Source organism: Cimex lectularius, unplaced genomic scaffold, assembly GCF_000648675.2.
Source record: "Cimex lectularius strain Harlan isolate CLEC.00 unplaced genomic scaffold, Clec_2.1 scaffold105, whole genome shotgun sequence".
In the NCBI taxonomy this organism is placed as follows: domain Eukaryota; kingdom Metazoa; phylum Arthropoda; class Insecta; order Hemiptera; family Cimicidae; genus Cimex; species Cimex lectularius.
Window position 1 is genome coordinate 437,509 of NW_019394178.1, and position 24,517 is coordinate 462,025.

Consider the following 24,517-nt stretch of genomic DNA (forward strand, 5'->3'; position numbering starts at 1 on the left):
CTAATACAAACTGGTTTATAATTATTCTAAATTTTTTGTTTGCTTTAAACTTATTTTATATGAAAGTCCGTTTGTTGGATGACGACCCGGATATCGTTACAATTAATGTGTCGGCTCCAGTTTTTCGAAGGGTGAGCTTATTAATTAAAACGCCGTTCTGGAATGGCGAGTCAGATCGAGGAAGGAAGTATAATTGATTACTGCTTTGCATACAATGACGTGAGCGAAGTTAAAACATCACCTCAAAGATTAGTAATTTGTACCTTTCAGCCCGCTTATTGCTACCGAGTTAACCTGCTAACGTGTACACTTTATATTCAACCGATGCCCTTCTCTTTGTCATTTTTCCTATTGGACATGGCGGATAAATTATGCGGCAGCAAAAGACGTCCGAGGACTCCGATCATACACGAAATTGTTCAACCGTCAAATGTTCGATTTGTTTTTTGTTTTTGTGATAAGGATTTGTGATGATTTAAGTGTAGGGATGTGCTTGAAGAATTTGCAGATGAGAGATCATCCCTAATGAAAATTTCTCAGAAATGTGCTAATTGGCCCAGAGGCTGCTCGGGTAGGCAATAAGGCGTGATAAATTCTTATGTTTTACATCTTCTTGTTATGAGTGTGGGGAGACAGTCGTAAAGGCGAAGCCTCTCCGTTAACGCTGGCTCTCATTTCAATAACGATTTCGTACAGGTGGGTTGGAATCGGAATGCGGTCCAATAAGGTGACGGCTTTCCTTTTCCTTATCCTGCCATAAACGTCCCCCGAGGAACCTTGTTATATTATCTGAACTGTGAATTTATGTTTCTGAACCGACTCCGAATGCCCAACGTATGTTGGATCTCGCGGAAATGGGAATTGACGCGTGTTCTCGGCTATGATCGAACGAGTTCAACGATCTATGATACTTAGTTCATTTTCCAAAATGAGCAACGTATTGAATTGTTGTCTTCCTTTTACAGACCTTATTCATAACAATAAAAAACAAACGCATTAAACGCCCACTCCATGGGTTCTGTTGAAAAACAAAAAACAGTATGAACCAGACTAGATAATAACAAAGCAAGGCTAGCAACCTCATTCAAAGATTTAAACTATATTTTTTCTTTCTAAAGGTACCGACATATGTTTTGTATATTATGTTAAATAATGTTGTCTCCAAAGGATTGATCTTTTGTCCGATATTGTTTAATTTACACATATTCTAAAATCAATTTAGTATGTTATCAACGATTAATTTGTTTTAATTATTTCTAAACAATTAAAAAATTTAATTTTGTTTATTTAAACGATTAATTGTTTCTATTAACTCTAGATTTTTGAAAATATAAAGTAATTGGTAAGTTACCCGTTGCAACTTTGAATTAAACTTTTAATTTCAAATTACCTTTTTAACTCCAACTTAATCTTTTTTAATTTCAAATTATCTTTCTAACCTCAAATAAACTCAATTTAATTTTTATATTAACCATTTTTAATTTAAAGCATTAAAAACTTAGGAGATGGTATAAAATATAAATAAAGTAAAATTCGCGTATATTTGCAAAAAATAAAATAAAATAATTGGCCTCTTAGAAGATCACAGAAAATTAATTACAATTCAAATTAAAAATTATGTAAAATTAAATATAAAAATAAAAGATACTTCTTTCAACTTGAAAATATTTTAAAATAAAATTGGTTCTTATATAAAACACCGCATACAAATTAAAAGCTATATAAAAATAAAGAATTCTTTTAATTAGAGAATTTTAAGAAAATGCAAAATATTTCATAAAAATTAATTAAAATGAAATGTTATATAATATTAAATATCAAAACAGATGATTTTTCTATTAATTCAAGATTTTTTAAAGTACAAAATAGGTTGTACGCAATAATAGAAGATGTCTTTATTTAACTTAATTTGAATTAAAATTAATTTTCAAAATTATCTTCTACGAGTAGTTATATGTTAAAAAATTTAAAATGTACAGGAATTTTACTTTAAATGCCTGTATTTCCGAGCATCTAAGTTTTTTTAATGCAACACAAAAATGGTTAATTTGAAGTAAAGCAGGTTGAATTTTTATGAAAAATGTTAATTTAAAGTTAAAAAGGATTAATTTAAAATGATAAAAAAAAGTTAATTTAAAGTTAAAAAAGATTAATTTGAAATTGAAAAAGGTTAATTCGAAGTTATAAGCGTAAGTTTGAAATTATAAAAGGGTAATTTGAAAATTAAAAAAAGGTTAATTTGATGTTACCAACGGTTAATTTGATGTTACCGAAGGTTAATTTGAAATTAAAAAAGTTAATTTGAAGTTATAAAGCGTAAGTTTGAAATTATAAAAGGGTAACTTTAAAACGAAAAACGGTTAATATGAAGTTACCAAAGGTTAATTTGAAATCAAAAAAGGATAATTCGAAGTTATTAGCGTAAGTTTGAAATTATAAAATGGTTATGTAAAAAAACGGTTAATTTAAAAGTACCAAAGGTTAATTTAAAATTAAAAAAGCTAATTTGAAGTTTAAAAAGTTCAATTTGGCTGAAAAAAGCTGTGATGGTGTACATGAACTGTTAATTAGTGTTTTATGAGGTTTTTAGTATTAAGTGGTTATAGTTGTATGTTTGTATTGTATGAGTTTTAGAGTATGTTCATTTTGAATGTCGTCGATTAGTTATTTTTGTCTTGTTCAATCATTAAAACACCCCCACACATTTGGGGCGATGAAACTCATTTATATATGAATTTAATAAATTCCATCGATTCTAATCCTTCTGGAATAAGGGAGTATGGGGCTGAAATGACCTAGATGTCGGAAGCCCCAGCAAAAAAAATAAAAAAATAAGGGAGTACGTATACATTGCGTCGAAATTATTTGTCGTATAAGGGTTCATCGTGTGCTTGCACCTTTCATTAATTTAACTACTATAGCATCTACTCTATCTCAATTATACGGCTTCTTTTTAAAGGACTAGATAGTTACTCTAAAGGTTTACAGATTTAAACGAAGTCACATGCAGAATTGTTCAGAAAGGAATTCTTTAAATGTCTTGACATAAAATTACCTTTGGAAGTAAAATAGACCATCAATATACGAGCCTAATAAGGAAAATTTCGGTCTTTATGTTTAAAACAACACAACGCTAGCAGGAAAGCTATAAAACTGTTGTATGCAAATTATCACGAGCAGGATTTCCCTTTGTTCATTCTTCGCAAGAGGACATAAAGCTTGGTATGGAAAAGCCATTTCACAAGAATAACTATGGATTGTAAGTTATTTTCAGAGCAGTATTTTGAAAGAAAAATTACAGCAGACACAAGTAAGTGCAGTTCATACTAAAAAAAGGAAAAATTGTTTTTTTTAATGTTTTATAAATGGTCTTTAATTAATTAATTTACTTATTGAATATTGCGTTAAAACACGTATGGATGGCTGGATGTGTTTTGGAATGGCGTGATGGGCTATTCTAAATTCTTGTGAGGTCACCTTGGGCACGTAATATCTCGCGTTGTACCTTTGCTCGCCTCTCACTCCCCGCATGTCGATAGAGTCAATTTTCAATGATTACGTTACTACTTCCAATCTTGAGCGGATTCAATTTAAGAGAAGCTGTAAACCTCGCTTTAAATAAGCGCTTTTTAAGTTGAACGCGTGCTTATTTTAAACGGTTATTGAACAGAAGGAACGCTTTGCCCAATACTGGCTGACTAAGGATAGATTTAAATTTAAATTTAATGTTATTTCAAAACTAGCGACATAAACGGATAAATTAAGAAAGTAAGGAATATAGATTCAAGACAAATCTTTTTTAGTACTATTTTATAAATACTATAAAAGATAAAACTGTACAGTAATGGTAATGTGTTGATGGTTAGCATTTACATATTTTACGAAGAATATGAAAAATGAAAATTCCCAAGCGAAAACTACTGCGAGATTAGATTTAGATTTATTTCTTTAAAGAGAAAGAAAGTAATAAAGAATGAAAGAAAGAAAGAATGAAAAATAGAAAGAAAGAAGAGAGAGAGAGAGAGAGAGAGAGAGAGAGAGAGAGAGAGAAAAGAGATTAATGTGTACGCACATCTGTGTGTTTGTACATTTAATACGTAAATTTTCAACTTATCAAAATCGTAGAAAACCCAATTCATTCCGAACTGTTATTATGTTCTGTTTGTTCCTCAGGGGCCGGATGGATTAAATATAATTTTATACTTTGGTGTAATAAATTAAGAAAGAAGAAGTGCTTAATCATGAACAAATCATTTGTAATATTATTTTTAAAAAACTATAATTGCTAACTGGCTGAGAATTGTACAGTAATATTAAAGCTGGTGGACAGCATGGAAAGCGTCTACATATTTTACGTCGAACAAGAAAAATTCAAATTCGCAAGCCAAAACTACAGCGAAATACAGCGAGTTAGATTATTTAAAAAATTTCCATTCTACGAGCGAGCGAGAAAGAGAGAGAGAGAGAGAGAAAAAGAAAGAGAGAGAGAGATGTATAGATAGATAGATAGATAGATAGATAGACAGATAGATAAATAGATAGATAGACATATAGATAGATAGATAGATAGATAGAGAGAGATAGAGATAGATAGATAGATAGATAGATAGATAGATAGAGAGAGAGAGAGAGAGAGAGAGAGAGAGAGAGATAGATAGATAGAGAGAGATAGAGATAGATAGATAGATAGATAGATAGAAGAGAGAGAGAGAGAGAGAGAGAGAGAGAGAGAGAGAGAGAGAGAGAAAGAGCGATAGAAAAAGAGAGAGATTGTACTGTTTTCATACGTTTTTAATAAAAGACAACAGTATGAAAGTGTAGTTCTATGTAAGAATCCAGTACTAATTTTAGACACAGTTTTCACAAATTCAAGTGAGGACACAATAGTCGCAAGATGCGAGGTCCTGTATGTTTGAGACAGTTTTTTATACCAAAATACTGACATTGTAGATATTATCAAGAGTAAGTCAAATGCATATTCTGTTTAAATTTTAACCATCTTTTAGGTCAAATGGTCAAGAAGTCAAAAAAACTGCTCTATAGAAAAATCCTGAAGAGGGGGATGGACAGAGCTCCAACCAGCTATTGCATAGACAGACTAAGATTATCGGTGGACCACAGGATCTCACAACAAAAGGGGTGGGTGGTTAATTGTTCTATTTGCTAATTAACCGTTTACGGTAGGATGATTTTTTTTTCAACAGTATCGATAATGTTAAATTTAAAAAAAAGTCGTTTAAAGACGTAAGTTTACAAATAGCTTAAAGGGGAATTTATGAATTAATATTTCATCGTGGGATAATGTATTTCGGCCAATTACGAGTTTATCGTGATCTCGAAAGGGCGATCACAAAGAGCACGAAATCCGTTTTCCACCTAAAATTTTAAAAAGGGCATTTAAAATTCTAATTTCAGTGGGTCCTACGTAATTACGGTGGATGTGAAAGTATCCCTTACGACATGGCCTCATGGCCCGAAGAGGGTGCGGCGCTCTTTGTTTAAAATTTACAATTCATAGAGTGCCCGGGCTGATTTGACTGGTTATAACGTGGGGGTTATCGATCATATCTGCTACCGTCCGACCTCGGCCGAAGAGAGTGATTCATTGAAATTATCCGTGGGAATTTTTCTCTCTCGGGATATTTTGTTTAAAAGGACAGAAGAACTGTTTACCCAAGGTAAAGTCAAAAATTACACTTTTATCTCAATAATTAGGCATCCGTTTCGCCTTGGCGCTGAAGAATGCGAAAAATGATCGTCCTGTTCGCCTTTAAAATGGCAATTTAACTGCTGGTTTTAATGAACTCGGGCAGACGGGCTATCCTCATGAATAAATTATTAGACCATAACATCTTAGAGCAACTAAAATGCACTCAAATAAATGAGTTACTAAAATATCTTGTCACGTAGATTCCCCGGTTTTATGGCCCGACGGCGGACGTCACGTATTGTTTTCCTGCCATAAAACTTACTTCGGGATTTATCATCAGTATCATTTTCTCATTTAACAGTCCTTGAACGAGAGACTTAGTTTAAGACTGTAATAAATGCCAAACTGTTTTCTGATAATTTGATAATTGTTGTGACTGTTTATGTAGTTCAGATCATGTCTTCAAATCTTCTCACAACATAAAACAACTGGCTCTTTAATTGGATAAACGAGAAAGTAAAACCTACATAAAAACTGCCTGCTCTTAAAACCTGTATAATATTATATTACAACTAACATATTTCAACGCGCTTTAAAAAAAAGTGTCTGCACATAAACACGGAGTATTTAAAGTTCTCCTTGGCAAATTTGTACATTTACTATTTTTTAATTAGTTTATAAAAATGAAGGCTAAATGTCATTAGAATTTTTGAAGGCCAGAGTTTAAATATATGGATGCAGTACAGTAAAGTTGAACTTTCTGATTTAGATTTTATCCACTCCTTAACTGTCTCTCACTCACTCATTCCCCCTCTCGCCCTCTTTCCATCTCTCTCATTCACTCACCTTCACTCTGTCTTCTCTCTGTTTTTGCATTCTTTAAATAACTGTAATACATACGAAAATTAAAAAGTAATTAATTTAAAGTCATGTCTAAATGTCAAAATTCTTGTTAAAGTTTTTATTGCTTATCTTTTCTTTTTTTCTTTTGATTGTTATTCATTTAGTTCTTACATAGATAAATACATATTGTCTTATAAATTTATAAACCGGCAATTGATGAATTGTGAAATATTTAGTAAAAAAGGTGTAAAGCTTTATTTTTTTTTATATTCTATTTGTAAAATAAATTGTAAAGGCTAAAAGAGTGTGCATAAAATTGTATGAATAATGTAAATTGTGCAAATCATGTTAAGTGAAAGAAATGTTCACGAGACCTAATTTTGCGTGGTTAATTAAAACAATTAATTAAGGTTTTTTAGTTGAGATAAAAAAGTCAATGGCACGAGCGGGATTCGAACCCACGATCTTCGGCTTGATTCGCCGCTGCTCTACCACTTGAGCTATCGTGACTTCGATCCACTTGAATTTTCCCTTCTTTTTGCCATTTTTCAAATATCGTGTAATCGGATTTTCAAAATTCACTAATTTCATGGTCCACTTGATCAATTAATATATTACAATTAATTAAGAATTTTTTGTTGAGATAAAAAAGTCAATGGCACGAGCGGGATTCGAACCCACGATCTTCGGCTAGATACGCCGCTGCTCTACCACTTGAGCTATCGTGACCGCGTATCTAGCCGAAGATCGTCAAGCGGGCCACGAAATTAGTGAATTTAATGATTTAAAATTAAGTGTACTTCACTAAAGCTCTCCGTGGCCATTTTATTTGTCGTCGAGAATCCAATCCGATTAAACGACATTTGAAAAATTGCAAAAAGGAGGGAAAATTCAAAAGGTGGGGTTGAGATGAGAAGTTAGTGTCCGAGTGGATCGAGGTCACGATAGCTCAAGTGGTAGAGCAGCGGCGTATCTAGCCGAAGATCGTGGGTTCGAATCCCGCTCGTGCCATTGACTTTTATCACAACTAAAAAAAAACCTTAATTAATTGTAATATATTAATTGGTCAAGCGGACCACGAAATTAGTGAAGTTAATTAAAACGTGTAATCAATCAATCACTCTCTCCACAACTGAACCTCGCACTTTCAGACTGCTACCTCATAGTAAAAACATTTAGAAACATTTCTTTCTTCCTCTCCTCACTCATTTTTTAAAAATTTGTATCTATATATTTCCATTTTCAGTGTTACTTATTACCGAAGTGGAAGTAGTTGTAATGTACTGCAAATTTAAAAAAATCGAACTACTGTCCCTTCGTTAAAACATGTGAAAAAAAAAATAACATAAGTGGGTTTCACCGTACATGGAAAGAGTACAGTTTCTCTCTCTCTCTCTCTCTCTCTCTCTCTCTCTCTCCCCCTACTCTTTTTCTCTCTCTCATTCTTTTCATAGCTGCACTTTCAGACTTTCAGACTTTTGCCTCATTCTAAAAACCTTTGGAAACAGTACCAAACATGTTATTTCTTTCTCTCTTTCTCTCTCTCTCTCTTCCTCTCCCTGTTTTATTTATTTTTTAATTGTATCTATATATTTCCTTTCCCATCTATATATTCTTTACCATAAACCAACCAAACCTGTCAATCTTCCTTCACTCTAGCACCCTATCGCTCTCCCTGTAATGAGCAAATTTCTGAGAATTTCCTTTTTAAAACGTCATTACCTCGTCATTAAATTCCAAGAAGCTATTCCGAGTCATCAATCCCTATCCACAATCTATCAATGCCATCATGTTGTGGACGTTATTTCATCCTCTCTTTCGCAGAAATTTTATCTGGGTGTGTTCCAAAAATCGTTACATTAGCGCAAGACAGGGCATAACAACATCCCCTATGTATCCTACAGCTGGCGTCTCACAAGGGAACATTATTGGACTTCTCCTTTACACAATAAACATTCCTGAGATTTGTGTGGTACTAAGTGATCGTTAATTACTGTGATTATTTTATAATAACTATACTGATTATTTAATAATCCTGTAAGAAATTGTATGAATATATTTTGTTGTTGTTGAGCTTCCTTCAGAAATTTTGTCACATTCTTTAACGATTTAAAAAAAAATCTTGTAAAAAATAAATTAAAGCAAGTAATTTTTTTCTTTAAAAAAATTAAACAGCTTACATTTTATAAAATATATTTGTTTTTGAGAAAAAGTATGTTGGAAAACTACAGCATCATCAATAAAAGTAAAAATAATAAGACATCTAAAGAAGACCCTCGAGGAGTTCCAGATTTTGAGCCGGTATATTTAGGCAAATAATTATTAATTTTTATTTGAAACTGCATTCCATAGAAATAACTATGAAATCGCGACATTACAACAATTATTATTGAATAATTTAGAAAAAAGCCAAAAGTAATATTAATTGCTTTTACAAGGCTTTAAACGCATAATGGTATTGCCGTAGAATGTTATGTCAAAAATGCATTATGCATAGTGCTTTGAAAAGTTATTAACATTTTTTAGAAAAAAAATTGATCAAATTTGAAATTTAACGCCAAATTAGGATCTTTTTTAGAACGAAATGTAATGATATTTTCATCACAAGATGTTTTGTGAAACCGTGCACAATCGACAAAGGCTGGGACGCATTATCGGCATGAATTTCAGTAAATTTGGTCAGGACGATTTGTTTTGACCCATGTGATTTGGGGGTATTTTCCCAGCAGATCCGAAGTGGGCCACCGTTTAAAAACAGAAGTCGAGAACAGGTGTGTCATTAGAGGATCTTGGTCGTTTTCCGAATCTTGCGCAGGTAGCCGGACTGTAACAATTCCAGTTTGCGACTCCGGAGAAAAAAATCCAGAGCGGAAACGCACTGGTATTGATGAAGGATTTCAACCGTGGGGAGGAGAAAAGGCGAGGGCGGCTGTGGGCATCGACGGCACCAGGTAAAAAGGTACCCAGCGGGGGTTAAGCACCCTCACTGAGAGGAAAGTAGCCAAGCCCCTGGTATTTCTTCTGACACTGGCTTGCCGATTCCACGAAGCGGAAGAATAATGGCCTTTGGACGCCTAAAATCACGTCCCCGACAGCATTAATCAGAGGTCCGACGCTTGGGGGACAATTGGTGTTAATGTCACGGGGAATTTATATGCTATATGTGTCGGCGTTGTACATGCCGTAATCCCTGGCTATCTGGGAATTCATGCCATTTCATGCACCTGAAATATAATTGTCGCCGAGGAAAGAATTCAAGAGGATTAATTTTCAAGGGATACGCCGATTTTTCATCAACATATCACACAGGTGTTACTGGTCGAAGCGTTTTTTTGATGTAAACCAGTAGTAATTTAAAATTTTAAGTATTAGAAAACAAATCCCGGCTAATAAACATGTTTCACCTCATAGACAAAAAGGCAAAATGGACAGTCCAGAATTCAGGCCAGAATAATAAATAGGAGGAATAATAATAAATTTTATAAATAATAAATAAATGTGAGAAAAAGAAATATTATGAGAGAAAGGGATAGAGAGAACTGTGGGAGAAAGAGAGAGGGAGAGAGAGAAAGAGGGCAAAAGAGGTCGTGCAAGAGAGGGTAGTATAAGAGAAAGAAGAAAAGAGAAAGAGAAGAAGTGAGAAAAAGAAATATTATGAGAGAAAGGGATAGAGAGAAAGTGAAAAAAAGAATTGTGAGAGAAAGAGAGAGAGGGAGAGAGAGAGAAAGAGAGGGAGAGAAAGAGGAAAAGAGAGGATGAGCAACAGAGGGTAGTATAAAAGAAAGAAAGAAAGAAAGAGAAAGAGAAAAAGTGAGAAAAAGAGATATAATAAGAGAAGGAAAGAGTAAAAGTGTCAAAAAGAGATATTATGAGAGAAAGAGAGATTGTTAGAGTGAGAAAGGAAGTGGGAGAGAGAGGATTTGAGAAAGAAAGCGTGAGAGATTGTGAAAATAGAAAAAAAGAAGGACTGAGAGAGAGAGAAAGAGAGAGAGAGAGATTATGAGAATGAGAGAAAGAGAGTAAGTGAGGAGAAGTGAGAAAAAGATATATTATGAGAGAAAGGGATAGAGAGAAAGTGAAAAAAGGATTGTGAGAGAAAGAGAGAGATTGTGAGAGTGACAGAGAAAGGGAAAGAGAGGAAGTACAAGAGTGGGTAGTACAAGAGGAAGAGAAAGAGAAAGAGAGAGAGAGAGAGAGAGAGAGAGAGAGAGAGAGAGAGAGAGAGAGAGAGAGAACAATTATATGAGACAGGGTGAGTGAGGAAGGGTGTGCTAATTCAATATATTCCAATGGGACCAACCGAAGTGCCTTTCCACTCAAATGATAGCAATTTCCAATGAAACTGGCTTTTGCAGTAATGATAGACAAATCACAAGGTCAATCTTTGTTTTTATGTGGATTGAATTTGGAGAATATATGGTTTTCTTTTGGACAACTATATGTTGCATACTCCAGGATGGAATCACCAAAAACATTGTAAATTTAACCCTGAATACAACAGTAATTACAATTTAATACAATGTAATCCAAAATAAAAGTAACATTGCATACGTAAATATGTACTATGATGACTACAACCATTGATATCAAACATTCAATTTGGTGCAAATTTATATAGATGCTCCTATCCAGCAATAACAATATGTGTACTCAAAACAATATGTTAAATAACACTTTTTATTATCTCCCTTGGCAAAGCAGGGTTTTAAAGCTAGTATGTTATAAAGTACGATTTTTGTTATCACAGAGAATAATCAGTCCTTCTCTGTTTGAAACGTCGCCGCGGATATAGAGAATCCTAGGACCGAGGTTTCAGACGCATCGGACGGGAAACTTTCGAAAAATCACCGGTCTCTCGCTTACACAAGCGGAGAAGGACAGTTAGCGTTAGGGAGCACTTTTAAGGAAAGAGTTGTTGACAATTAAGGCGGCGGAGTGACTCTATTACTAACACTCTCTCCTTTCCCGACTAAAACAAATCCCGTGTCTCCTAAGGCAACACCCCAATTAGTAATATAAAGCACTACTTACGGTCTCTATCCCTCTTCTTCATCTTTTTTTGCTCTCCAAAGGGGTCAGGCCTAATCTACAGGGTAAGCCATGTAAACCCTTCATTAGGTTCCTGAGCCACTTTCCCGATGAAATCAAGAAGGACATTCTTCCAAGTCCACCCCCGACATTAAAAAATACTTTAAACTGAAAAATAATAAAACTCTTAGTTTAAATCATTACAAACTACTCATGAAACTATTGCAAAACTACTATTGGATCTTTACTGAAGATGTCAATTTGTACCTCATAGTTAACAATGATTAAGACACAATTATTACACTATGGTCCTAACTATCTAAAACAAATATCCTTCACTGAATTTCGGCCAAAAAATTACATACACAAAAGGAAAAAACGTTTTTAAATCTAATAGTCTAGGGTACAACTAATTTTAATGGATAATAACCTAATGAATCTGAATTAAATTGATGGGGTGAAATGGGCGTTAAAACACTACTTAAATATGATAAAAAGTATTACAATTTAATTGTTTTAATCGTGTAAATCCCTTGTGCTTCGTCCTAGGTGTATTTAAAATTAATTACTTCCTGTTTCACCTAGTAATTAGTCAATTTTGTCGCACTTATCAAACAGTTCTACTTTCATTTTCCCAACATAATTGGATTATATCATAATAAATGTTATACTGAGGAGTTATCAAGTTTCGAACCTGTTTTATATTGGACAATTGGAAATGGATAGCGGAAAAGGAAATATTTTACGGACAAAAAACGTACTTTTTCGATTATCTGAAACTTTTGCCATATCCAAATTTGGTAGCTCCACCACAAGGTGTATCTGACAGCTGTACTTTGTATTTCACTTTTATTGCTACGACATCCTGCGATATAAGTTGCATGAACCATTTGAAGCTTTTAATATGCATTTGTATAACAATAAAAATTTTTTAGGTCGGATTCGTCGCGTGCAATTTTTTTCTATCGTATTCGTATCCCATCTGCTACTTAAAAACTCAACTCTTTGGATTGTATTCAAACTGAACGTTATTACAATCGATTGAAAGGTAAATATTTCTTACTTTAGTCTATGTAAGCAATGTTTAGATTACGTTATGCGAAAACAAAAGGATGAAATCGACAAAACTCATCAAACGTTTTATTTCATTTCAAAAATATTCTTGTTATCTAAGGTCTTGGTTGAGATTAAAAAGTCATGTTACCATTCGAACCCACGATCTTTGAATAGCCGTGACACTGACCGGCTCACACTCATCTCAACCAAGACCTTGGATAAAAAAAATAATTAATTGAAATAATTAATACGATCAAGTATGACAGCAAAACATATATGGGTTTTATTTTATATTTATATGGGGGAGTGTTTATACCATCACTGTAGGGTCCTAAGCCCTCTAAAGTTTATTGTCCATTGTTTAACCAATCACCATTTTTATTTTCTAAAAAAATATCGGGAGGTGAAAATTTTGAAAATAGTTTTTTATGAGTTCTTGTGTACATTCTACATTCATTTTTCCCGTTCTAAACAATAAAATAAAAATAATACATAGTTTTTCATTTTTGTTCTCTCTTTCTCTCTCTCTCTCTCTCTCTCTCTCTCTCTCTCTCTCTTTCTTTCTTTATTTCTGTCTCTATCTCTCCCTCTTCCCCTCTACTTCATTTAATAAAGAGCCCACAATAAACAGGCGGGAACAATGAGACAAGAAACAAGTGGTTGGACAATAATTCATACGGGGCTTTAATGAAATAATACACCATTTGTTATATCGTGGCACAGCGGATACAAATGAGGCCATTGTTGTGAGATTGGGCGTGACGGACTGATATGTAAACACAGAACATCACTCAATGCGGGAATCGGATCTGATTGTGTCGTTAGGGCTTAATGATATGGCATTATTTTCTTGAGACAAGCCGGTAAAGCCCCCGCTGAGTTGCTCCCCTCCGACTTCTTCCAAGCTCGCGCTCCCTTTTTACGCAAGGCCGTTCAAAATCGATGCTTTATTTGAGAGAATTTAGGTCAAAACAAACAAAAATCCAACACTTAAAGAATTTTTCCCGTCTATTTTTTCAAATCAGTCGAAAATCACAAAAATCAAAGTTTAACACTTAACTTGACCCTTTTAAACAGTTATAGATATTTATATAAAAAGAATGAAATCAAGGATCACCAATTCTGTCAAGAGCTTATAAATATTAATTTAAAGTAGTATAATGGATACTACCTTGATCAAGGTATGGTATTGAAGAAGAAAGCAAATTTAGTTATTATTGCCAACTTTCGACCTATTCCAGTACTGTCACAATCTAGGGGGTCTTCAAGGAAATTTGGGATCCCCTGTAAAAACTTAAAAATGTCAATCTGTGATCAATTTAAGGTTGTTTTGTATGTTCTATATAATTACATTGTTTTTTAAATCAATTGTTCAAATATGTTTTTTATAATGTGAAATTAATATAGGACCTGATGATGACATTAAAATAGCTCGAAAGCTTGGCAATAGCAACTAAATTTTTTTTTCAAGACCATACCTTGATCTTCGTAAGAAAAAAAGTGGTCGATACTTCCGATACCGAAAATAGAAACTTCATAAGGTACCAAAAGGTCATAGCAATTTAAAGTCATATCATACAAGGTCATCCATAAACAGTTTAAAAAATTAATGTCTCTATACATATAGAAAATTAGCTAATTGTAAATCCCGGAGGAGGTTCATTCTAAAGTGCAGAATGTATAGCGTCTTTCCGTCATTTGTCTACAATAAAATAAAACGTGCATACAGTTGCCTAGAAGAGAGATAGTGCTTTTAATTAATCCATACTTGTTTAGTGGTCATAATTGCCCATATTAATTATTCCAATTATTTTTCTTTTTATTCAAGGTTTTTGGTTGAGATTAAAATTTACTGTCCCGAGCGGGATTGTAAGTCCTTAAACAAAAACAATAATTAATTGGAAGTCCTTTCAATATTAAAACATGCAAACTGGTCAGTCGGTTTCCAAAAGATATACTCAATGACCAAATAAAAAACTGCATTTGAAACTTGACAATTTAGTACGTACAATTGAATGCGTAATTGGTAATCTGAAAATAGTTTGACCTATGCAACTGTTAAAAATATTTACAAAAAATCGGAAACAATTCTGATACAAAGCGTTTTATAAAAATAATGTTAGGTAAAAACGGAAATTCACTTCCTTTATATCAGGTAAAAATAGAGCTTTAGCCCATTGTAACAACGAGGACATGTTGAAATTGATAAAGAAGTACTTGAGATACTTCAACTTAGCGGTAACTTCAATTTGTCATAAAATGAACCTTCCTGCATTCGAACTAATTACGGATTTGGAGGTGATGATCAATGGGGTCGATAATTGTAGAACTCAAGATTTGATTGAAATATAATCAGAACAGTATTTCCTTTTGGAAAAATAACCAAGACTTGAAAATAATTGGCTTTATTATGAAAACCAAACAATTTTAAATGAAATCTGCTATGTGAAAGCTGACAAGGGAAACAGTTCTAATTCATAAAGACGAATGCAAAGAAAAGATGCAAACCCTACTAAATGATGAAAAGATATACCAAGAAATTAAAAAGTAAAAACGAGTGTGGGAACGTTTTGGAAAAGAAAACAATAGCTCGTAGGAAATGGTATCGACAAGAGTGAAACCTTAAGCTTAAGAATCCATTCAATCACCTTTTTACAATTTTTTCAAATGTGTTAAAACATAACGTACTACCTTGTATGAAGACAAATACATTGTCAAAAATTCGTTTAGTTCATAAAAAAAGATCCTTCGATGTAAAAATCTTTGTTTACTTCAATCAATTATACAAATATGTTTTTCATAATATGAAATTAATATAGGCTCTGATGATGACCTTAAAACAAATCGAAGCAACTAAATTTGTTTTCTTCTTCAAGACCATACCTTGGTCTAGGGTGTTCGTAAGTGAAAAAGTGGTCGATAGTTCTACTACTGAAAATAAAAATTTTCTTTCCGAATTTTTGTCAAGTTCAAGTTCATAAATTTCAATGCAAGAAGTAGACCATTGAACTTTCTTTAATTTTTAATTAGTTAAAACCCAACCTAACAGCCAACAAGGTTTGATAACTTTAGAGGCCAAGTTTTTAATACATAAAGTTTTCTGTATCCATAACAATTCAATATTGACTAATACGATATTAAACTGACCAAACCGACCTGTTTCGACCATAGTTTGAGAAAAAAAATTTATCATTTCTGGTTTAGAGCACATTTTTCGAGCTCGCGCCGCTTATTTCATGATTTATTAACAGTAGTAAATTTGGTTTCAAAGCATAGGAATTCCTGTAAAATAAATTACTACACTTGATTCGAGCAATTTCGTAGTGTGGTAGATGAAAATGTTTATATGGCGGTTTGAGCAGTGGGTATAATTTTGAAAACAGCTCTGTAATAAGGCAAATTGATATATAATTTTAGTTGTGGGTAATCTCAATTTTTCTAGACTTGACAATTTTGTTCGTTTGTTAAGGAATAGTCTAGATTGTTAAAAAAAACGCCAACAGGAATAAATTCAAATGTACATTTTGATAGTACAACAATTTTAAATTATATATCGTTTATACAAGAATTGCTTGTTCTTAAAAAAAAGGATAATGTTTGAACTGTTAATAAAAATTGTCGTAAACTATTCAATTTGGTTATATAGCAATAATATTATGTAACAAATTCGTTATATATTCTCAGTTTCAGTTTGATAAAATAAAGCACATATCATAAGTGTATATTTTAGAAAATGTATCATAAAAATTTTTAATTTGGGAAATATTTAAATAAGGTAAACAATATTACAATCTATATTTTTTTTAAATTAAAACACCAATTGTTTTTATGCTATATAATTCAATCTCTATGCATTTTGGGTCACGTCCCTGGTCCCTCTTCAAAGCTACAATAATTTTTTTAAAATCCATAAATACTACTTTTTGTTAAAACAGTTTGAAATATATATTTTTGTGCACACCTGTTATTTGAACTGAACATAACTCACCGATGTGAAAGGTTACATAAAAAGAGGGTCCTCTTACTCATCATTATATGTAATATTTGGACGTAAACAATACAAATGTTTGGTGAATATAACTGGATATAAATTTTAACTTATGATTTTTCCTTCTTGAAGGTGGGATAATAGGTCATTTTTTTTCCTTTCGCAACCCCGTTTGGCATTTTAACACTTTTAAGTGGGGGCGTCGGTGGCCGCAAGGTTTAGTCTTTGACACGGAGCTCATCACTGTAAGGTAAAGGTCCCGGGTTCGAATCCAGCGGCCCTGCATTCGAACATTCGAACCCGACATACTTACAAATGGGCTTTTTTTCAAAAACACCGGCACCCTGAGGAGGGTTTATATGACCTCTGCTGTTGCGAACCCTAGTAAAAAAAACAAAAAAACTTTTAAGTGATAACCCTGTTGAGGGGAAACAAGCCCGTCCTTTTATTAAATTAGCAATTAGTATATTGTTTTTCTTTTGAATACTGGGCGTGATATCTTTTCTAGACAAAATGTTAGTATTTGTATCACCCAATAGCATTTCCATTTTGTCTGTATACTCTTTATTGTCTATGAGAACCGTCTTGTTTCCTTTGTCCGATCTAGTGATTAACACATCTTCATTATTTTTTCTAAACTCATTCAACATTTTTACATTTTTCTTAATCTTAAATTCGAGTCTGTCTAATGAAGTGTTGTTTTTATTTTTATTTTTATTATGAATGTTTGTCATTATATTGATTACTGCCGCCCTATCTTCCCCTTTAAGGTTTTCATCCTGTTCTTTACATAGAAAAACTTCCAGTCCGCCGATTGTGTCCATGACTGTCTTGCTTGTTAATTTACTTTTCACATTAAATTTTGGTCCAACTGACAATATTTCAACTACTTCGTCCGATATAGGCTTATCTGTCAGGTTTACGACCCAGTCCTGTTGGACTTCATTGGGCTCCCTAGAAATTCTTCCGTTTCTTTCATTTAATAGGTTATCTAGTTTTTTATTCAATTTTAATTTTCGTTTCTGCTTTTCCCTGTCAATGAATTCTCTGTTTACTCCTAAATTATATAATGATATTGGGGGGAATCTTTCCATTTAGTTCGTTTTGTTTGGTAGCTATGTCTCTTTCAAATCCTTTAATCTGAGTACAAGCAATGTTGCTATTAACTGTTATTAACCAATATGTTGCTGTTAACTGTTACGATTACTACTTTTGTAGCGATGGCAACGGTAATCAATTTGTGTTTATTCTATAAGAAAAATTAACAACGTTAATATTTTGCTTTCAAACTATATCGATTTACGTAACCAAATAAAAGCAACTCGGAAAGCATGGACAGGTTTCCAAGGTTTTCCAATAAATTAATCGATTTATTTACTCGTTTCCAGGGTAATTCAGCAATTCGAAATCTATTTTGCCTTAAAAGATAAAATTTACGAGTTGCCAGTAAAAGGGATATTAACTTTGATCTAGATAGGATAAAAGGAGGGTGATTATCATTTTGTCTTTCACCTGATAATAGTAAGCTATTTTTTATATTATTCTCAATAATTAATCACTTTCTGGTAATGTGATATATATTTTTATTTAAAGTTAAGTTAAAAAGATAATTTAGACATAATTTGAATTAGAAATTTTTCTTTCCTTTATTTGTCTTAATCTATTTTATTTAAACAAAATTCATGTATGAATTTAAAGCAGAATCTTGAAAGAGATCAATTTCAGCTCATTAAAAAAATAGGGCAAACGTTGAAAACCCGAAATTAATCTATCACGAACAGTTGACAGTAATTGTCAGCCCAAGGTATTAATTGAGTGTTATTACATTGTATTAACCGTTTAGACGCAATTTTAAAAAGCAGCCGGAATTTTTTGTAATTTAACATAATGAAACGTAATGCGATCATCTTAATTTCACTACGTAATAGTTCATAAGTGACGTTCATTAAAAAAAAAAAAAAAAAAAAAATGTGCCATAGGCGGTTCTCCACGATTATAAGCAAGACGCAACATTCAACTGTATATTTTCTGATTGTACTGAGATAGTTTTAAAATTTTAATGGCATAATCTGCAGATTTTTTGGGATTGAAATGGACCCGAATCCTGGGTCGATATTCTACGGGCAAAAAGCCGATTCTGAATTTAAAAAACCTTGACTTATTCAGCGACAAGTGTATTAGGCGGATCCTACGATTACTCCCTAGTCCTTTAAAACCCTTACTTTCAGTTGAATCTGCAGAACCTCCACCAAATATTAGAATATTTAAATTAATAATAAAAACAAAGTATTCGATCTGTTCTACTCAAAGATTATTATTTTTTCTAGATCATACAATTTGTTAAATTATCCTAAACAGAAATGTTTTCAGAGAAAAAGAAGACTCCTATAGTTGTGAATGTTTACCTATCTCTTTTTTCTTAATTTTGTATTTAGAGTATGAAAACAAACTCCTTCCCGTTGCAAGGTTGCAATTTGACTATAATAAGGCAAATTTGCCTCCTTCCACGCTCTAGTCGAAGCATTATTTCAGATATCCCCATAAAGTAGCAAATGCTTATTTCATGGCGGAAGTGTTCAACCTATTCCCTGGCTATCGTAGCTCTAGTGAATTGGGATATCGGATGTGCCATTTATCTCTCTTAAGTTTATCAAAAACATATATGATGCCTTCACTTATAACTCTACTCAAATTTATAATCTAAACCCTTTCATGAGCCCTGGAATATTTTACTCTGAAAGCTTCTAAATTCTGTTTAGTGTCAGAAAGCATGAGGCCCGGCTGAATTTTCTTCTAACCAATGCCGCTATCGAAAAAACAAAAAATACGTGTTTAATATTTGTTTAGTCGTTTCGAATTTTTTTTTTTTTTAATTATGTAGGGTACCTCAGGCCCAGTTCAACTTCAAAATTTCAAATACGACCCTATACATCTTGACATATCATTTTAAAGGATTTTTTTACGCTGAAACAATGGAACAATCGGATTTCGAATTGGTTAAAAAATGGCGAAGTTATGGCAAAAAGAACCCAGCAGCATTTCGACGAGGAGCTGAATATTTTACAGTATGTTCGCGAAAATCCATCCACATCCTCCGAAATGTGAGAAGGGTTTTAGGTTTTTCAAAAAATAAAATTAGAGATTTTCTCTGTACTTACAATTTTAAGCCGTACCGCTCTCATCTTGTCCAGGGATTTTCGGACTCTGATTACGACAGGAGTCTAAGTTTTTTTGCACAAATGCCGATTTGGGACGCTGAAGAAAACGTCTTCCATACATCCTATGGACTGATGAATACAAGTTCGCCTCTAAGAGTATACTAAACCGTTGGAATTTTTGAACGTGGCCACAGGAAAATTCGAGAATTTTGTACTCTTGTCATCATCAGGAGGTTCACAGTATCAACATTGTTTTCTGTTTGTACAGAGATACTTTTAAAATTATTAATGGCATAATCTGCAGATATTTTGGTCTGGTGTGATGTAGGTTTCAGAAAAACATTTTTTTTATCGTGCCAACGTTTCGATCTTTATTTAGATCATCTTCAGGGCCTGGGATTTACAAACATTGTTTACAATGCAAGAATGGCACAGTTACACAGAAGACAAACTCTTTGAGTGAGTAGAAATGCTTTGATTGAATATAAAAAATATATTTTTCATTATATAAATTCACTTTTCCACATCCTAAATGTATTTGTTAAATGTAAACAATGTTTGTAAATCCCAGGCCCTGAAGATGATCTCAATAAAGAGCGAAACGTTGGCACGATAAAGAAAATGTTTTTCTGAAACCTACATCACACTAGACCGCATCTCACGATTTCTGAATAATTATCGATTAACGGTCACTAATCACCACACACTTCTTGGAAATAAATTTATTGGGCCTTGTTTCTACGAAAATAATTTAAATGGTGCTCAGTTCCTCAATTTTTTAAGAAGGTTTTACCAACACTATTACATGATGTTCTTCTGCAACAATGTCAAAGAATAGAAACGATAAATGATGGAGTGAGTGTGGTGTTCAATCCTTTTTAAAAAGATAGTTTGGGGTTTTAATAGTTTTCGTTCAATTATTGCACGAAGTATTTGATGTGTAGGGATTATAATGTTTTTTCTTATGTTTATAAAGTTTTTACGAGCCAAATTTACTTAGTTATAATATTTAGCCAATATGTATAGTTTTACATCCACTGGTTGTCAATTTTAAATTCGCTGTTGGTTGTCGTGAAAGGGCTTTTTAATCCGGGGATTTTAACGCGACTGCAATCGTAAAACGTGCCTTCAAATATGGAAATTGTAAATTGCGCCCAATTGTTAAGAAAGTGTTTTCATGCTTGGTCAAACGTGGTCCGGCCTCGTAAGGGGACAAATGAAGCGGGCCCACATGTCATAGGGACAAAGCGCGCAGAGAAAAAGGATTTCGCTCGGATGGCCATGAAAGAAGCTCGAGAGGCCATAAGCGGCTTCCCAACTGCCGCTTATTATCGGCCGGTGGGATCTGGAAAATAAAAGCAGCTTATATCATTCGGCGTCTGACTCCAAAGGAAGCCTTCGCACTCGGAAAAGAGAAAAAAAATTACAGGGAGTTAACACAAAACCCTTCGTGTTGATACCTACAAAATTTCAAAGATTCCATCAGGATTAAAACATAATCATACATGATTCACTGACGTGCAAATACTTATGCTAGGAATTTTAAAATAAGTTTTTACAATTCAAAATAAAGTGCAATAGGACATCGTCTGTGTTAGGATCAGACGAGATTCTCCGAAATGGAAATACAAACTCGCCTCTCCCTGCTTGTAACCCTAACGTTATCACGTCACCTCCTTCGGAAAATCCAGACGCCATTTTCAAAATTACAAAAATGTTATATTAAAATGGGATACGAGTTTAGATTTTTTGTTGCTTGCAATGTATATTATGACTGAAAGAAATAGATGAAAGTAAATAAAAATAATTAACAAAATTATTATTTTATATATTTTAATATATAGTGAAAATCATGTTATCGTTGTATATATATTTTTAAATAGAAATGTGTTTATAGACATGAGTTTTTAAAATAAATACAAAGTCATTATGTTTAGTGGTCTAATTGACCAAATTACTCATTTCAATATCATTTATACTTTTTATGTAAGGTCTTGGTTGAGATGAAAAAGTTAACGAACCGGCGAAGTCACGATAGCTCAATGGTTAGAGCAGCGGCGTGTTAGCCAAAGGTCGTAGGTTCGAATCCCGCTCGTGACACTAAATTTTTCATCCAAGAACTTACATAAAAAGAATAATTAATTGAAATAAATACAAAGAACGATTTCTGTAAACGCAAATGTCTTGACAGAGTGTAATAAACCTCATCGCCTAGAATTTATAATGAGAATTGGGTAAAATTTAGGCAGAATTATTGACAAATCCAGAATTGATGAATCAGTTTTATTTGGCTCTTCATCAGACGATTTTCAATCAATTAATCATTATTATAAAATATTAAATTTAACTTATTTTCTATTTAAACCTTAATGGATGGCAGTCATAACTGTGGAAAATTATAGTCCCAATTAGTGATTTTGATTTATTTATTAGACTCATGTTGTAAATTATCAAATAGTCAGGGTTAGAACATTGTTGGCGCTAAAGTCCAGCGGCACACTAGAATATACAATGCTTCCCGCTTATCCCTACTTATATCCCTGACTATCCAGATGGTCTCTGTTTTTCACTTGGTCTGTTCCGGCCTTGAGGCCGCTAGGCTAAAAGAAACTTATTTAGTACTAAAAACCTTCATGGCAGTTTTGCTGTGGTAAATTAATATTCATAAAAATTTAAAACCCGTGGATTTATTCTTTGCTTAATTAGAGGGCTTTTCATTAATTTATTAGACCTTAAGTACTAAATTGTAATTTAGTAAGTTCATACGAAAAAGACGGTCGGAAAAGAAACACCGTTGGCTCTAGAGACTAACAAAAAAGGAAATAAAATTTTGCCACTCCCTGCTTATAACCCTGACCTGTCCTCTTTTCCTGCCACCTCTTTGGAAAAAAAAGAATTGGGTATTGGGGGTTGAAAGACGCATTTATTTTTTTCGAAATGCAAATTATGGCTTAAGATGAGATATAAAAAGTAACCAAAAATGATGGTTTATTTATAGTATTAATGGATATTAAAATAAAAAGACAAAAGTGCAAGGCTTAAGTAGTAATTTAAAAAAGGTGAAATAATGAAAATAGGTGTAGATACTTTCATGTGATAAAGACAGTCGGAAAAGAAACATAGTTGGTATTAGACGGGCGAGACTAAAAAAAAGAAAAGAAAATTTTGCCGCTCCCTGCTTATAACCCTGAGCTGTCCTCTTTTCCAGCCACCTCTTTGGAAAAAAATGTGGTATTGGCGGTTGAAAGATGCATTTGCTTTTGTCGAAATGCAAATTACATTACTTACTACTTAAGATGAGAAAAGCAACAAAAAATCATTGTTTATTTTTAGTATTAATGTACATTTAAAAAAAAGGTAAAATTATAAGGCTTGTCATAATTTAAAAAAAAATCGTGAATTATGAAAATAGTTGTAGATACTAATTTATTTGAAGAATGATTGATTCTACAAAAAAATTCATAATTTAAATAAATGGAAATGTAACGTTAGGAATAATTAAATAAAACTACGTACAAGTTTCAATGATGGGGAAAGAGTAAAGTAAGAAAATCATTGAAGAAAAAAATTAGTAGCAAGTACACTAATGTTTCTGGGAAAAATATCACTAACAAGACCTAAATTATATTTTTTTTCTGTAAAGGACAAACCACGGAGAGGAAATAATTGCAGAGAGATTGAGCTAACAATGCCCCTCGGGATTTCTGTTACAGGCGGAAGGCGGCTCCTTTTGAAGAAGACATTAGATACAGGTACAGGACAGAGACAAGGGGGAGGAACGAACGCCGAACCTGATGAGTGAGGTCAGGAAATGACTTCATCACGCACACATCCATCATCTTCCTCTCATCATCCGCGTCATCTCGCTCCTCATTTTCACCTTAATTCGATATATATTAGCAAACCGTGAGAATCGAGATGGCCTTTATTGGAAATATGTCAAACCCATGCGAAGGAATTTTAAGTTCCTTTTCAAGTGCCCGTATTCTTCTAAACTTTTCGGCTTCTTCAAAAGACACGGTTGCTATTCGCCTAGAAATATATATTCAGTTAACTAGATGAAAGTTTAGATAGAAAAATGTATTGACTAGTACAATAGATAGAACATAATGTTGACTTGATCGAGAAACCTATATTCAAATGATTTTAGCCGTTTAAAAAAAAACCGAAGTGACATGATGAATCTACAAGTTAAAATGTATGTTTCCATCTGAAAAAGCAGAAAGTTAAAGGGAACTAAGTAACTGCAGACAGATTTCGCTGTTATCAATGATCTCAAAAAGATTCGAAAACCTGTTCAAAAGAGACCGGGTTTTGTTGTCAAAGAATAAAATAATAAATTCAAATCAATTTGCTTTTCAAGCAAAACAACTACAGGTCTCTGTTAACTTTATGACAAGATGATACAACTCTTTCAATAACTTTTGAAAAATAAATTCTGATATTAAAAAAACAACTAGAGGAATTAGGGGATTGTAACTATCCATTCCTATATGACAAGGCGATACCATAGTGAAACGGTAGGTATGTAAGTAGCAGAAATCAGGGTGTATTGCACGGTTCTATGTTGGAGCCGGTCCTTTTCTCACTAAAAGTTAACGTACAGAGATCACCGTCTATGTTGACGACGTCGAGTATTCTGGATGATGTGCAAGTTCGGAAGCTTATAATCTGGATTAAATTAAAGCTTAAATTTAAGCCTGTTCATATTCCTCTGTCTGTGATAAATGCTTTGCTATGTAAAGAGAAGAAAATATGTAATATCTATGTGTATTCATATACAATCGTTTAAAA